Source organism: Rhamphochromis sp. 'chilingali' (assembly GCF_963969265.1).
Source record: "Rhamphochromis sp. 'chilingali' genome assembly, chromosome: 5".
Lineage (NCBI taxonomy): Eukaryota > Metazoa > Chordata > Actinopteri > Cichliformes > Cichlidae > Rhamphochromis > Rhamphochromis sp. 'chilingali'.
Genome location: NC_137932.1, coordinates 16906882 through 16923602, shown reverse-complemented (window position 1 = coordinate 16923602; position 16721 = coordinate 16906882). Strand labels below are relative to the sequence as shown.

Genomic DNA, 16721 nt, shown 5'->3' with positions numbered 1-16721 from the left:
TGCAAAAATGAAGGACAAAAGAAGCGGCTATTTATAAGCTGATAAATAGTTTCTGTCATGTCAGGCAATGGGGGGGGGCAAAGACATGGTAAATTGGCAAATCTCTGACTAACATTGACTCAAACTTTCTGACTTCATTGTCTGTGAAGGAACGCATGCAGACTCAATTTTAATCATACTTTATTTTCAGTCAATATGAGACTGAATGTAATACACTATGCATGTGGTCATTCTACGTATCTATCCACTGTTCATTGACCATTGATTGGCCTCCCTAGGGTCACAGACCTTAACCATATCAATCTTATTAGAGATGGAACAAAATGCAGCCAACATCCATAGAAGAGCTTTGAAAGTCCTTCAAGATGCCAGAAGAATTATTCCTGAAGACTTAAAAACAAAGCTTAGCTAAGAAATAAAGGTGCTCATACCAAACACTGACTGAACCATTTCCATATACGTTTGCACTCATTCCCATTTTCCTACCAAGGCATAAGACTTTTGCACAGCAGTGTGCATGCAGAACTAAACCATCGATTAAACTGCTATTGTCGCAGCACGGAGGTATGTTTGTGCCTGTATTTACAGACAGACACTCTCCCTGGTTAGTTTGATCAGTTAACTTAAGCTATCCTCCCACAGAACTTGTCAGACAGTGTTTTTGGCTTTGTCTGTAGTGATGCTACCTGGTACTGTGTTTAGAGTGTCAGAACAACAAAGAGCAGAGAGAGAACAAAACGCTGGGCTAATTGCTGTAAGTAGTGGGATTGTGTCTTTAGATGTCAGGTTTAAAAGCGTTGGCACGTACTCATTCTCCCTCTCTCGTCTTTTGTTTACCTTGATGTTATGGCGGCATTTTTCTTTTTCTTTGTGCGGCTGGTAAATTGGCATATCTCTGACTAACAGTGACTCAAACTTCCTGACTTCATCGTCTGTGAAGTAATGCACGCAAGGACTCAATTTTAATCATACTTTATTTTCAGTCAATATGAGACTAAATGTAATAAAATATTAGATTAGCAGACAGAATTAGTTTAATTTGCCAGAATGAATGCTCTGACAGCTTCATCTGTCACTGTATACATAAATGAGTTAAACATGTGGTTCCAGTGACTGACAGACTGTTAAAAAACGTATATTGCTTTACTTGTGATTGTAGGCGCACATATGAATCAGCAAGTCTACATTAGTAAGGGAATAAAGTGATGTAAAATGTATTTTAGGTTTTATCAAACAGAAGAAAATGTCTTTTAATTCTACTTATAATCATCTTGGAGACATAAAAGGCGCAAGAAGTCTTCCTGGCAACTCTGCTTTGCCATGGCTACCCCTGTCGCTACTGATGTTTATAGTGTGAACTCGAGTAAAGGGAGAGGAAAATAAAATAAAAAAAGTACCATGTTTTTGTTGTCAAGCTGTTGTGGGCTGGAGTTTTATGAGCTTTGAGGCTGGGGATGTGGTAAGGGTGATTTATAGCTTTCATTATCAAGGTTTTACCACACTGTTGGTTCCCGACAGGCTCCCCACAGGTCTGCACACAGTTGAGGTAAGTGTGAAGGCTTACACTTTACCAGAGTGTGGTTAGACAAAGGCAGTGAACAGTTAAATTTACCTAAGGTGCAGCTTTATCCCCAGGGATTCAACTTTAATTCCTTCCGAAGTATGCATCAGGTGCTGCTGGGTTTTTGAGAAACGACACACATGGATTTTTTTCTCCTTCTTGTGCTCACTGCAAAGTGCAGACACAATCGTCTGGAGATGAGGTGTAAGAGTAGAGAGTGCAAAGGTTTCCTTTTTTCCCCCAGATGAACTTGTGAACTCAAGTTTCTTTACTGGCTACTTTTGCTTCACATTATCTTTTTATATTTCTATCTCAAGCCCTTTCTCTGGTATTTGGTCTTGAGCCCATCTTTTTGTACTGATTTGGCATGTTTTTTATTTCCCTGTAAAACTTCCTTTTTTTTTTTTTTTTTTTTTGGTCTTCCTCTCTCCACTCCTTTCTCTTTAGCTTTGTAGACTTCAGCTCTGTTGTGATTTATAGTCATAGCAGAGGATCTGCTACTTTGGTCATGCTTTTCTAACCCTGTGCAGATGATTCCCAGGCTTTTTCAGTCACACAGTTGCTTCTTTTTCTTGTTTTCTTTTTCTTTCTTGTTCTTTTATTGTTGTGATACTTTGCTAAAAAACCAGCCACATCACTGCCATGACCGCTTAACGGTGTCGTGGATAGAACAGTTATGATTACCATTAATTTTCTACAAAGACTCTTGGTATGTAGACTTTTGGAAAATGACATACTCACATGTCAGTGGTTATGAGAACACACTTGTGAAGACTATTACCATGATGACAGTAAGTCAGAGGCTTTAGTGGCCGGTGGTTGAACTCCTCCTGGCAAGTCAGGAGTTTCATGAATAGCTTTGGCCCATCAAAACCTGACTGGACGGCAGCGCGAGCTAGCACACACGAAACGTTTGCTGAATAGTAGCAGTGGCTAAAAGCAGGCCTAATCCAGCTGCAGGTTTAACCGACAAATAGATTTGATACAGTGACTCTGCCAGCCTGTATCCCCATTTTCCAAGGAGCTGAATAGTGTGGGAGAGAGAAACTGAGGCTTATGTCCCCGTGATGGAGGAATGTGAAGAGCAAGCAGTTGAGACTTGATAGAGAGCTATAGCCAAAGCATTGAAGACAGGTTTACAATGGGTAGAAAGTGAGGATAGGTGGCAAAGGAACAAAGCTGCTTCTGCTGGCTTGCACTGGCTAAGAAGTGGCTTTGGAAGGAAATCCACAGAGAATTTGATGCACTGAGTTTTTGCAAGTGCTGTGAGTCCCATACCCAGACACCTTCATGGGGCTTTGCACAGTATGCTTTTCCCCTCCCTCTATGCAACATGACCTACCTCAAACTTTATTGACTCACTTCCCTAATGTGGGGCATTTATAACGTGGAGTGAGAGTGTGGTATTTTTATGGGTCATTAAAAAAAAAAAAAAAAAAAGGTGTTGACTTTTTACATCAGCGTGGTGCAGTTTTTCTTTTCAGTCTTGGCATTTGTGAAGCATTGCCTGCTGATGATCAGAGACTAGGCAAAGGTAGAGGGGGTTACATAAGAAGTACTTACAAGGTGCTAATTATTCTTCAGAGTTCAATGCTTTTTCTCAAGTAGACAGGAAACGATAATCTAACGGCACATGTCGCAACACTTGAATTTGTATCTTAATAGGTGTAAGTAACGGGATGTGGCATCGTTTTTTTTTTTGTTTTTTGTTTTGTTTTTTTTTTTGGTGAGCATATTTTGGTAAAGCCTAATTTGTATAAATTGAATTCGTTGCAAAAGACTGCAAAATGCCAGCTGTCAGGTTCATTATTTCCCCATCTTGTCTGTACTGCAACAGGCTCAGGCTTTAAGCATTCATGATTTACACCACAACAGTATCACTGTGATGTTTCCGGACTCTCATCTTACCTGCCATTTGTTGTTTCTTCTCAGTTGAAGAAGCTTCTGTCATAATGTTATAATAAGCCGCAGGTCACCCTGGCTGCAAGCGTTGTGGTAAAATTCAGAATGAAAAGAGCGTTTCACAAAAATCTCATCATATCTAGTTAAATTTAAAGATGGATTTATAGAAAGAATTTATAGTTGGTTAATGAAACAATAAATGTGTGCCAAATACACACAAGAATTACTGCACTGAACTACTTGGCAAGCATTTGGTTGTCAGCTATGACCACCAGTAGCTGACTTGGAAGGGAACTACCTAAATCCTCTGCTGCATACCCTCTGCCAGACATCTGGACGCTGTCTGTTTTACGACCTGCAACTTGAGCTTAGGGTCTGTCTGAATCCAGTGTTCCAAAGTATGATTTGTATTATGAAGGTGCCTCCTAAAGAAAAAAAAAAAATCTAGCCAAAGGACACATTCCACTTAATCACGGGCTTTTTTGTTGTCATGTTGGATTGTGTTTTCTAGCCAAAGCTAACAGATTCCCTCTATGGTAAAATAAGAATACGTTATCTTACAGAAATCTAGAGTTGGCTGTTGAAAGTTTAATTCAGATGTTTTGCAGATTGAATTCGACGTTGATACTTTACTTAACTAGGCAGGCATAATCTTTAAATCCCAGGCTGATGTAAAGCTGATGGGTGGAAATGTATTTAATAGTTGCAGCTACATCTAAAAACTGACATTTTTATTTGCCTACTGCTTAGAACCAGGGGGTCAAAGCATCTTGCGTAGCTTGTGGCTTTGGCTTAAGACATGACCTTGAACTGGTCAGCCAGTCCGGACCTTTCCTTTTAATCTTGTTTTTAGCTTCAAATCACCTCTTTTTACTGCTCTCTAAAACTCAAGTCTCCCAGACATTTCTGCAGTCTGTCTGGCTGCTTTTTTTTTTTTTTTTTTTAAAAAGCACTTCTGATTTCTCCTACCTAACTTGTCACTCTCACAGCACTCAGCTGCTTTTAGAGAATCTTTTATCTGCCGTGACAGTCTTCAGTCTGTCAAAGCATTGGTCTTAGCTACGGCTCACTGTACTTGCCTGCATAAACTTAACGGATTTTACAGGTGCTTTTGGAGCTCTCATCATTCCAAAGAGTAAAAGATGATATTTTGAATTTTCTTAGCAGCTCTGGGACAAACTTATCAATGCTGGACTCTTTGATGTTTTATTTAACTTGCATGTGTCATGCGTGTCCATAGTTAATGACCACATGTTTTAAAATGTGTTTCAGCGGGGCTCATAATCATTAACTAGCAAGTGTTAACAGAGCGTGGCTAATGGACAAGTTTCTCTGAAAGTGTGGCCTTGTGAAGCCAATCGGACTTAGTGGCAGGCACAGCAAAATGTTGTCTAGTTGCTGTACATCTCATTTCCCCTGAATGTTTTAAATGTGGAAATGTGTAACCTGCCATTCATTTTCTAAGCATTACTCAGAGTCCTGTGTAATTTTTCCCAGACTGAAAATCAGCACAAAAAGCAGCTGTTTTGATAATGGATAAGTTATGGGAAGCATTTTCTTTTCCTTTCTGTGCTTCCCGAGTTTGAAATTCCCCACATCACATTGACCAGGTGCAGATAGTCCTAAAAGGAGTTGTGCAGTGGGGCTAAAGAAAGGTCATAAAGCAAGGACAGATAAGTAGAGTTTGTGTGATACAGTATGACCGATGATGGGCAGTGGTTTGGCGTTTAGTTGAGTCATACATTGGTCATCTTTGTTTTTTTATTATCAACTAGGCAACTGTGGAAAGTGCTGGAAGGAGTGAGTGTGTGAACATGTGTTCCAGTTTGCATAGAGTAGAAGGCTTTCCTCAGACTGACATGAGGGGACCATTAGCAAGCCTCATTAGGCTGAATGCCAGCCTGCAGAAACAGACTATGGAGAGGTCCAAGGTCCAGGTCAGCAGTCTGCACTAATAGCCTGGGGTATAGTGAGATGGCAATAAAGATGACTGCTGCTCCAAACTATTTTGCATCAGAGGATGGAAGAGAGTTTGGAGACTGTAACCAGGTTTGGAGATGAGGATCGGAGTAGAACAATTACGTTTTGTTTTTTTGTTTGTTTTTTAAACATGGGGAACGGGAAAGTGAATTGATGTGGTTTTCTGCCTGCCGCCTCCTGTATGTTTATGGGTTGATGGGTTTCAAGTGTTCTCAAAAATTAACCATAAGGGGAAACGGGCAGTGCCATGAAGGATACGTATTATTACGTGTTGGATTTTGAACCCTGTTCATCTTTCTGTACTACTAGCACTACTGTTTAGGCTTAGTAAATGACAGTAAGTGATTAAAAGAGTGCAACCTGTGGAAAATGGTTAAACTGCTGAATTGCTACCCAGCTCTTCCACAAGATTGAAAATATGGTGGCAGTTGAGGGTAGCCAGTAGATCCTGTTCTGTAAAGTGTAAAGTTCTTGGAATTTAGTCTGTTCTGTTACTACAATGTCAATCAGCACGTGCCTGCTCGCAATGGGCGGATTGCATGCTTCCTTTAACATAACCACTGCTGTGATTAAAAAAGCGGAACAGCTGATAGTGACTAAAGATAGCACACAGATTGACTTCTGTGGCACAGTTGCACAATATAGTGATGTAACACTGATGAATCTATTAGATATAAATGTAGTCCTTTCTAGTGTTTGACCCATGCAGAGAAATAGGGATAGGTCTTTTTTTCCCCTTCAAGCAGCAATTTACTGATCAACTGTGTAAAAGTCTAATATACACATAGTATTGGCTCGTTTGATAGTTGGTGTCTAGAAGGATAAGTAAAAACTTTATGAATGTATATGTTGTTTCTAGTAAACACATAATGCCTAAACAGCAGGTCAGATCACTGCCAATTAAACAGAAACTCGCCTTGCATTAGCTTTCTGCTTTAAGCCGAGTGTTTCCTACAATTAGAGCAGTGGCCTTCAAACTGTAGGACAAGGAGCCACTGCAGGTGGAGGCCAGACAATCAGGTGAAAAATACAGAGTTAACTTAAAGTAATTTAATGTATGTTTAATAGAAATAAGCAAGAGATGGCTGATACTGCTGACAGTTTCTTTTTTGGATGATAACAATTGATAAACTTGGTGTGAGGTTGTGAGACTTGCCACAATTTACTCCCTGAAGGCCTGACATCAACCCCAGCTATATATCAAGTGTGAGGTAAATTGGGTTAACTGTAGCTGAGGGAAGAAAATAAAAATAAAGAATCCCTTTATTCATTAGTGCAGTGTAAATTTTTGGGACAGTGCATTTCTGGGATCCTTCACTTATCATGAGTTTAGGTCTGACCTAATTGTTTATTTAAGCTGGGAAACAGATGGTTAAAGTTGGTATTGATCAGCGCTCATCACAACTAACATCAAATCAAATGAATTCCCACGACCACACAGATGGAAGTTATAACAAGCGTTTCTGCAGTGTGCAGAGTTGGCGAATGCAACTGCATCGGTTCTCCAGGAAATCCAACCAGCCTCCATAGGGAGGAAATGAAATACGTGCATGCTGGGATGTGTGTGTTTAAAAACAACTCCTAGATGACTGGTTTGACCTGTGATTACAGTGGACGCTGTACTTTTGTGAGCCCTTATCCCCAACTGTACAATTTGCATCTTTGTTTGAAGCCTGTTTTGGAATTTCAGTAAGCCACAAAACCTTACATATTATTTTTGTAACTATCCTAATGGATGTCATTCATTAGACTGTGTGTCAATTAAGATTTGCCCTTCATTACAGGCCTGATGATTTTTGCAGTCTTGTTAGTTTGTGTGTGATGGTCCTTGAACTGGAATTACCACAAGCATTTTGAGATACTCCATTAAATTAGCGCTTTCATTTTTTTCTCTCCCAGAGGCTTTTAGCTGAATATAATGAGCTAAGCAATTTTTTTTTTTTTTGTGTGTGTGTGTCACTGAAAAGGACTATACCTTTTTATTTAATTATTTTTAATTTGTTGCTTTATTTATTAATTGGTTAATCAGTAATGCGGTTTGGTTTTCAAGTAAAAGCTAGTCTGTAGGGTGCGAGGTAAAAAACAAACTTAAATTCTGGCTTTTCAGTGATTTAACAAGTTCAGTTGTGGTGAATCTAAGAGGCACTGTAAGTCCTGTAAAATCAAATACTCATGTTAATATTTAGATATATTGCAATTGTATGTTATTATTGTAGATAATGGTGTCTAAATATGCAAAATTCATAGATGGGTATTTACTACTTGGGTCAAAAATTTGTAATATTTTCCTGATTGGTCTCTCATTAAGCTCGTCTTTCATAGAAGCACTCTTTTCTCTACAGGTGTTGCATTTCTGTTATTTTTATTTGACCTCACTGTGTACGCTATTCCTCATGCGCAAATTATCATCTTCTATTTTAGGTTACCTGTACAGCTTTCAGGCTGTGTCATCTGCACTTCACTGGTGTTGACGAGATACCGGGATCAACAGTGAGTATCCAACTTGCTCAGCTGGATTTTCAGGGTCTGTTGGGTTACATTCATCATAGATGTTGATGCAGATGGTATCAGTGTTAATGCTCTTTTGTGTTGCTTTTTATCACCAAAAATAACTCAGAACTTCTCAAAGTAAATGTTTCTGTGCTTGATCTTCTTATAAGAAGAGCTGGTTTTATTAGATATTAGATATGTGGCTACCATAAAGATTCTAGCAACAGGCTGTCAAAGTACCAGAGTGTTTATATGTATTACAATTGTAATAATATAAAAACTAGCATCCTTAGAAACAATCAAACTCTTCCATGTGCCCTTCACTTCTAATTGGCTTTCAGATGTAGTCTTCCTCCTGCCACCTACTTGAAATATGGAGTTAAACTTTATGGACACTGGACAGATGGTAGGTCTAGCAACTCTAAAGTAATTCAGTTGAGTAAAAAATGCCAGAAAATAATATCTTGGTTGTCTAAGGTATTCATAATATTACTAAAAAAATGCATAATAAATAAATAGAATAGAATAGATTGTAAAAATAAGGCGTAAACTGCTCTGAAATAAGAACTAGCGAGTAGGCGGCCCTTATCTATGAGTTTGAAACAGCATGTTTTGTTCCAGTAAATGCTTTGCTTCCCTCTCTGTGTATTTCTATCCCTCTTTCGCTTCTTTTTCTTTCTCTCTCACCTCCTCCCCCAGCCAGCATAGCTGCTCTCCTCTACTCCCACACACACACAGACACTACTACAGTCACACAAGAATGAGGGGGAGAAAAGAATGAGATATGGTGAAAGGAAAAACACCAGGGAAGAGAAATGGAAATTATAATAAAGAGCGAAGGAAATTAATATAATGGGATAGAGAGAGATAAAACAGAAAACGGAAAAAAAATGATGTGCATAAGAATTTTAATGAAAATCTATTTGGACTCAAAAGTAACACAGGTGGTTGGTAAAGTCTGTTTATCTTGTAATTTAGAATCCTGGAAGTCCACGAGCCTTAAAAAAGAAGCGAATACAAATTTGCATGAAATATTTGGGAAAATTCTCATAAGATAGATTTGCATGAGTGTTCTCTTGCAGAACAAATATAAAGAAAAGCTGAGTGTATAGGACTCCTAATAATAAACCACTAAATTGCAAATGGCGTTTTCAGGCTTACACTATGATTAGTTTCTTTGACTTCTTCTAAAATGTGGTCTGAGCTTAATTTCCGTCTTAATTATAGACTAACACAATCTGGAAAAACTAATAACATGCAAATACGATCTTGAGTTTTAGTGAACACACAGAGTTATCATTTAAAGTTCAGGAAAATCAAAGTGAACCTCTGTGCTAACAGCTTCACCAAAACCAAAACCTCCTAGGAGTGGGTGTTTCAATTGAGAGGTTCAGAAGTGTGAATTGTAGAGGGAGCCCCTCACTATAAGTAAGTTATACAAAGTGTGATTACTAACAAGGTCTGGTTTCCTCAAGAATGAGTGATTGCTGTGAACCATGCCCCGATCAAAACAACCTTTACAGGACCTTTTAGTAGAAGCATTTTACTCGAAAAGCATACAAAACCCTTGGATGTTTATCATTCCACAAGATCAATTATATTCAAATGGAGGAAACGTTGGACTGTTGCTGCTCTTTCTGGGAGTAGGCGTCTTACAATGATCACACCAAAAGCACAATGTGCAATATTGAAAGAGGTGAAAAAGAACCCATGAGTAACAGCAAAACACCTGCAGAAATCTATACAACTTGCTATAATCTTTGCTCACATCCTCACTATAAGAAAAACACTGAATAAGAATGGTGTTAATGAAACACCACCATAAAGGAAACCACCACACTCCAAAAAATGCCTTGTGGCATGTTTAAAGTAAAAAAAATAAACAAAGAGAAAATCTCCTCGGTGGAGTAATGAGTTAAACACACATACATAAATCTGCATTTTGGAGGGAGAAAACGCACTAATTCAAAGTACGGTGGAGGTAGCATCACTGTCTGGGCCTGGACATAAAGTTATCAAAAAGAATTTCAAAAGGTGAAAAGTTATCAATAAATTCTGGGGAATGATTAGGAGACATTTCATAAAGCAATAAGGAAAAACGTCCATAGTACATAAATAAACAACTAAATGGTTAAGAGAAGAATGGCGTCGAATGGACAACTTGAGTCCTGTGGTCTGATTGATATCCCAGCCAAGCAAGATGCCGACTTGAAGAGGGGTTATCAATACAAAAGGTTTTGTATGAAGAATAGTCCAGAAATTTTCCTCTTTATTGCACAAATCTCATCAGTGGTTACAGGAAGTATATAATGAAGGTGGTTGGTGCCGAAGAATGTACATCTATTTTCTGCTTAGTCAGTTTAGGCTGAAGAAGTTAGTTGAAGAAGTTGCACTTGAGTGTGTCTAGTGATAAGAGGAAATCAGTACCATGCAGTGACTGTCTGTTTAGATGGCAATGAGTCACAGTAACTGAAGCTAATTGCCATAAATAGTAATATGTCCCTAAAGAGGGAGGGGAGTTTTACTTTTTGCAGCAGCCTAAATGCTTTTAAGGACAAACTCATAAACTGTCCAAAGGTTCAATATCAATATTAACCTTGTTAACTAATAATGGCTCCAGATTTATAATTTGTCAGACAAATACACATTTTTGTAGTTTTTCCTCAGATGAACCTCTGTGCTAAGAGCTCTTAAACAGTCAAGGCAAATTAAAAAAAACAAACAAACAAAAAAACCCTTGAGCTACAATTTGAAAGTCTGCACTTCACTCACATTTTCATTGTAACCAAACAGAATTGATGTATTAGCCCTACATGGCCAAGCATCCATGTCTACTATAGTAGCTACATCTATAGTCACTCCTATACAGTGGTTTGCTAAGTTTGCAGAATCTATTTAAACACTTCTCGCCTGAATGGATATCAACTCTTTTTGAAAAAGCACTTCCTTCACTTCCTGTTTGCCCAGGTTTTCCAGGTTTTGTTCCGCTGCAGGCAAATGCCCCATAGTGTTGACACATGTCAGTGGTTGTTTTACAACCTTGAACATCTTTGCATGAAGTTGAACTGATTTGATGGCATACATCTTTCTGGATGGTTGTAGCAGCACCGCCTGTGCTTGCAGTGTTTGTATGTATGATTGGAGGATGGAGGCAGCCATGGATGGATGGAAAGAAGAGAGAGTGAAAGCATAGTTGACTTGATGGACTGACTTACTCACTTACTTTAAGCATCCATTTCTTTCCCACTTTCAGTCTCAGCATCTCATCTCCTCCCACATACTCTCACATTGAGTGAGGAATCAGTCCTTCTCACTTCTATTATCTCTCCATATCTATCTCTGTCGCTCTCTCTGCCACTTCATTCTGGCCATTCTGTACCAATCGAATACGCCTGCTGTGGGCACGAATGAGTCCCACAGCAATCATACCACGTCCTCATTAGGTCTATTCTAGTGGCCCGCCTTATCCTGCTTCATCCCTTTTCTCCTATAATTGGGCAAAAACCTCTGCCTACCTGTCAGCAGCAGCCCCAGTACAAATGCTGCAATTTATTCTTTACTGCCACAGGGCATCTTAGAAGTGTGTAGGTTTTGACAATGGTTTCAGAGTAACCATGGGACATTGCTGTCCAGTGTCAATTATAGCAAATAGCTGAATCCTGGGGAATCAGTTGTTACACAGTCCACCACCACCTTTGCTACCTTACGTTAATGACTGTGCCACTGACAGAAAGAGGCAGCTTTTAAAAGTGAACACTCTCTGGTCACGTTATTAGTTACACTGGTTCTGCTGCTTGTTAAAGGAACTATCTAATCACATGGCAGAAACTTTAGGTGTATAGACACGGCCAAGAGGATCTGCTGAGGTTTAAGCCAAATGTCAAAATAGGAAAGAATGGTTTCTGCTGATACCATGTACAGATCAATACCATTGCTAAATTAATCATTTTTATTCCTCACTGAGGTATTTTGAGTAAGGATTGCACCAACAGCTGATTGGTGCATCCCTAATTTGTACTGATCAGCTGCCTTTGAACTAGCATCATTCAGCGATAGCTCACAATGTATATGCAGATGAAGAGATGTAGAAAAGGTTAAAAGGTGAAGTTCAGTAACTTGCATAAAAAGTAACATGGCAGCCACTGACAGAGCGGTTGTGGCTAATTACAAGGACACGACCGGTATGTTGGCCAAGCTTTGTGGTGAATTACAGTTTAACTGAGTGTGCGTTTAGCCATTTTTCTTATGGTAAAAGCATGTTTTGTGTTGGTGAAATAAAATTTAAAAAGGGCCTCCAGTAACTTGCGTATAATGATATGTCTGTGATAACATGGACTTATATTTTGGTCATTTAATGGCTGTTTGCAAAGAGTGCTTTAATGTTTTAAGAGTTTTCATGTAAAGACTCAACTGAAAATGCATCAGAATAATGGCTGTTATGTCTCATTAAAAGAAGGGAAAGGAGCTATGTTTGTGCTAATGTACGTGTCTTTGCAAACTGCTCATAAGTGAAGAAAAGTACAATGAAAGAATAGAAGTAGCCCATAAGACTTGATGTAAACAACATAAAAGCACAGATCTATCGAATCTCAGCAATTTGGACTGCGGGTGGTGGTGTAATGATGCAGTGGATATTTTTTGGCACAGTTTGAACCATTTAAACACCATAGCCCCTCTGAGTTTTGTTGGAGAGTGTACGTGTGCGTAACATCTTCTAATGGCTGCTACAGCATGACACCATGCCTGGTCACAAATCTCAAGTAAGCTCAGGCTGGTTTCTGGAACATGACAGTGAGTTCACTTACATTAAGTGACTTCCACGTTCACCAGATCTCCATCTTTTTTTCAATGCAGTAGGAGAATTGCATCATTAAGGTGATACCTGTGTCTACAGCACATCCCAAAGGTGCTCTATTGCAGCGGTCTCCAACCCCCAGGCCACAGACTGGTACTGGTCCATGAAGTATCAGGCCGCGAGAGTTGAACCTCGGTTGTGAAATTTATAGCTTTCAAGGTTTTTATCATTTACTCAGTTTCCCTGGGCTTTTCCCATGTTGTAGTAATGTATCTTATTTTGAAAGAAATATTTATGTGTTACCATAGCGACCAGAGCGCATTAAGGGGCAGAGAGGAGGATGTCACTCTTAGTGTTGTTGGCGCATTTCAGGAATTCACATTTATTATTATATTTACAAAATGCCACAGTTTCTTTCTTAGTTGTATCACTTTGTTGTTTATCTGCGACACCTTAAAGGGCGGCCTGTGAAAATATTGTCTGACATTAAACCGGTCCGTGGCACAAAAAAGGTTGGGGACCACTGCTCTATTGGATTGAGAGCTGGTGACTGTGACCACTTGAGTACAGTGAATTCATCGTTGTGTTCAAGTAACCAATTAGAAATGATCTGAGCTTTGTAAGCTTCCTGTGTCTGACTGGGAAGCAGTGGGATGGTGGTTAACACTGTTGCCTCACAGCAAGAAGGTCCTGGGTTATCTCGGTTTAATCCGGCTTCCTCCCACAATCAAAGGACATCCAGTTAACGGGTGTAGGTTAACTGGTGATTCAGAATTTCCCATAGTTGTGAAATAGTTATCTGTTATGAGCTTTGTGACATGCTGTGTTATCCCGCTGGAAGCATCCCTTGATGACCTATGGACGTGGTCACCATCAATACTAGACTCTGGTGTTTAAACAGTGCTAGGTTTGCATTAAGGGAACCTAAATGTGCCAAGGAGATATTCCTCATATAATTACAGCACTGCCACCAGTGTCAGCCATTGTACAAGGAAGGGGTGAGCCATGCTTTTTTTTTTTTTGTGTATATACACTGGAGTCTGAGCCCTAAAATCTAAATGCTGCAGCAGAAATTGAGATAGAGAGACATTTTTCCTATTTTTGTTTTAATTTTTTATTCTTTGGTCCAATTTTAGTGAGCCTAAGTGAATTATAACATCAGTTTGATGTTTTTGTCTGGCAGCTGGGCAGCCAGCGTCAATCTGCTGCTCTAAACCATCTGCTTCAAGGTTCAGTGTGTTGTGTGTTTGGAGATGCTCTTCTGCGCACTTTTGTTGCAACGACTGGTTATTTGAGCTCCTGCTGCCGTCCTATGAGCTCGAAGGCTCCTGTGTTCTCTGTCATTAATGAGGCATTTTCACCCAGAGAATTGCCATGGATTTCTGCCATGCAACCGGCTCATTACTTGTTTTAATGAGCAGTTGAACACGCGTACCTAACAAGTGGCCGGTGAGCGTATTTAAGTTCATTTATTGACATAGGTGGATTGCTTGTTTGGGCTGACTACACATGATCGGGTGGTACTTTCTAGAAGCAAAAATGTAGTTATGCATACTTATTTAGGTTAAAAAATATTTTTTTTTATACTGTTAAAGCTTGAATTTTTGTAGCATACCTGGGTTTGGTGGCTTTTGTATATTGTTTCAAATGCCATTAAAATAAGAGCAAAACTAAAAGGGCAGAGTAGATGAAGAATGAAGACACAGTTAAACATATTTTATTTAAAATGGGGGAAATTTGGAATCGAAGAATACTTATGTTATCAAAAGCAGAAGACATGTGGTAGCATAATCAACTTTGTTATTAATACAATAGTTTGTATGTTGTTATATATATATATTTTTCTTGGAAATTAACACTCTGGACTTTAGTCATGAGAATAAATGTCTCATCCATTCCCCATCTGACCTGCCACTTCCTCTGGGTAAGCAGGAAGAGGCTGAGATGTGTTTCCTGTTGGAATATGAGACTGCTTCCTTGGCAAAAGCACAAGCTGGCATAGCCCTGGGTCTGAAAGCAACAGGAAGGAGTAGGGTTTCCTTACTGTATATTCATTGCACTCTGCATTATCCCCATCTCATTACAAGGCAGAAGCAGCTATCCGTACAATCCTTTTTTCTTTTTCTTTTTAAAACTTTGTAGGACTGATCATTCTTGACTAGTCTAAAAATCTCACAAACGAGAACTACATCTAAAAGGAACTTTTCAAAGTGTGCAGTGACAATTAAGAAGTTGTGCTACCATAGTTATAATCTCTTTTATTTTGTCTTTATAATAAGTGAATACATAAATGTAAAAACTTTAGTTACTCCTTGGTGTAGTGGGTTAGGTATTCACTTAACAAGCAAAAGATCCACGGTTGAATATCTGGAGGAGACACAAATTCCTTTCATTTATCAGGAATGGCATCCGACATAAAAACAGCCAAATCAAAAAGTGCTGTGAATAACAGAACCTTGTGAATAATGGAACAGCTGAAAGTAGCTTTATGAATAGAAAAAAAGAATAATATTTGGGTTTCCCATCACTGGTTACTTGTAAGCATTTAGCAACGGTATGTAGTATTAAATTTGTTATGTAGAGTACAAACACACATTTCTACTTTGCTGAACAAATGAATCAAAAGGCTTTGATTATACAGATCATATTGGGTGCCAAATGTAATTTGTACAAGCTTAGACTATATTAGTCCGACTTTGTCCTCTGCACTTATACTATTACTCAAATTATACTTACATTTTGATTGTGTATGAAAAACTGCTTGTAAGAAAGAGTATGACTGTGTCCATGGAGAAGCTGATGTTTGTGGTATTATATGGTGTTTTGGAAAAGTGTATGCTTATGTCTATACGTAGGCTTTGTTGAAAATGTATATAATTTCTCTTAAAAAGATAAATCTCAAGAAGGAAAACATGATAACCCTATCTGAAGTCGTTCTAGGCTATTCCTCCACCAGTTTTTGTAACTCGTAGCTTGGATGTTGCATGCTCTCTGATTTTCATGCAGTAAGACTAAAAGCTTCCCGCTATTGTTACAGCAAGCTAATAAATTCTTACTGATGTCAAGTTATTACAACAAAGATATCATGTGTAGCCTCTCTTTCCTGTTAATTGGTTGTCTTCCAGTGCAATTTTCCATTTAAATTTCATTAACCACTGCTGTTGGCTCTCCCATTGTGAGTTTTACACTGCATGTGCTTTGACTGTCTTAATTTTCAAAATGCTGTTTTTCACCAACACTAGGTTGTTTGTCAAATTTCCCCCATTTTAATTAGAATGAAAACAACAGAATTAGAATGAAAACAACAGAATTTGAATAAAAACAACAGAATTTGAATAAAAACAACAGAATTTGAATAAAAACAACAGAATTAGAATAAAAACAACGGAATTGCAATAAAAAGAACTGAATTTGAATGAAAACAACGGAATTTGAATGAAAACAACGGAATTTGAATGAAAACAACGGAATTTGAATGAAAACAACGGAATTTGAATGAAAACAACGGAATTAGAATGAAAACAAAAGCATTTGAATGAAAACAACGGAATTAGAATGAAAACAGAATTTGAATGAAAACAACGGAATTAGAATGAAAACAACAGAATTTGAATAAAAAGAGTAGAATTAGAATGGAAACAAAAGCATTTGAATGAAAACAACGGAATTACAATAAAAAGAAGGGAATTAGAATGAAATTAATAGAATTTGAATGAAAACAACGGAATTAGAACAGAACAGAATTTGAATGAAAACAATGGAATTTGTTTTAAACTTCCATTGTTTTCATTCAAATTCCATTGTTTTCATTCAAACAACAGAATTAGAATGAAAACAACAGAATTGGAATGAAAACAACAGAATTGGAATGAAAACAACAGAATTAGAATGAAAACAACAGAATTAGAATGTACAGAACAGAGTTTGAATGAAAACAACAGAATTTGAATAAAAAGAAGGGAATTAGAATGAAATGAATAGAATTTGAATGAA

The 16721-nt window shown here is 38.2% G+C and overlaps 1 protein-coding gene across 1 annotated transcript in view; it reads left to right on the top strand.

The window, feature by feature from the left end:
* The window catches only part of sipa1l1 (signal-induced proliferation-associated 1 like 1), a 100868-nt gene that overhangs the window by 32779 nt on the left and 51368 nt on the right, over positions 1-16721 (top strand). The window contains exon 2 of the mRNA XM_080883854.1: positions 7865-7933. The gene's annotated coding sequence lies outside the window, so the exon portion shown is untranslated. The remainder of the gene's footprint in view (positions 1-7864; positions 7934-16721) is intronic.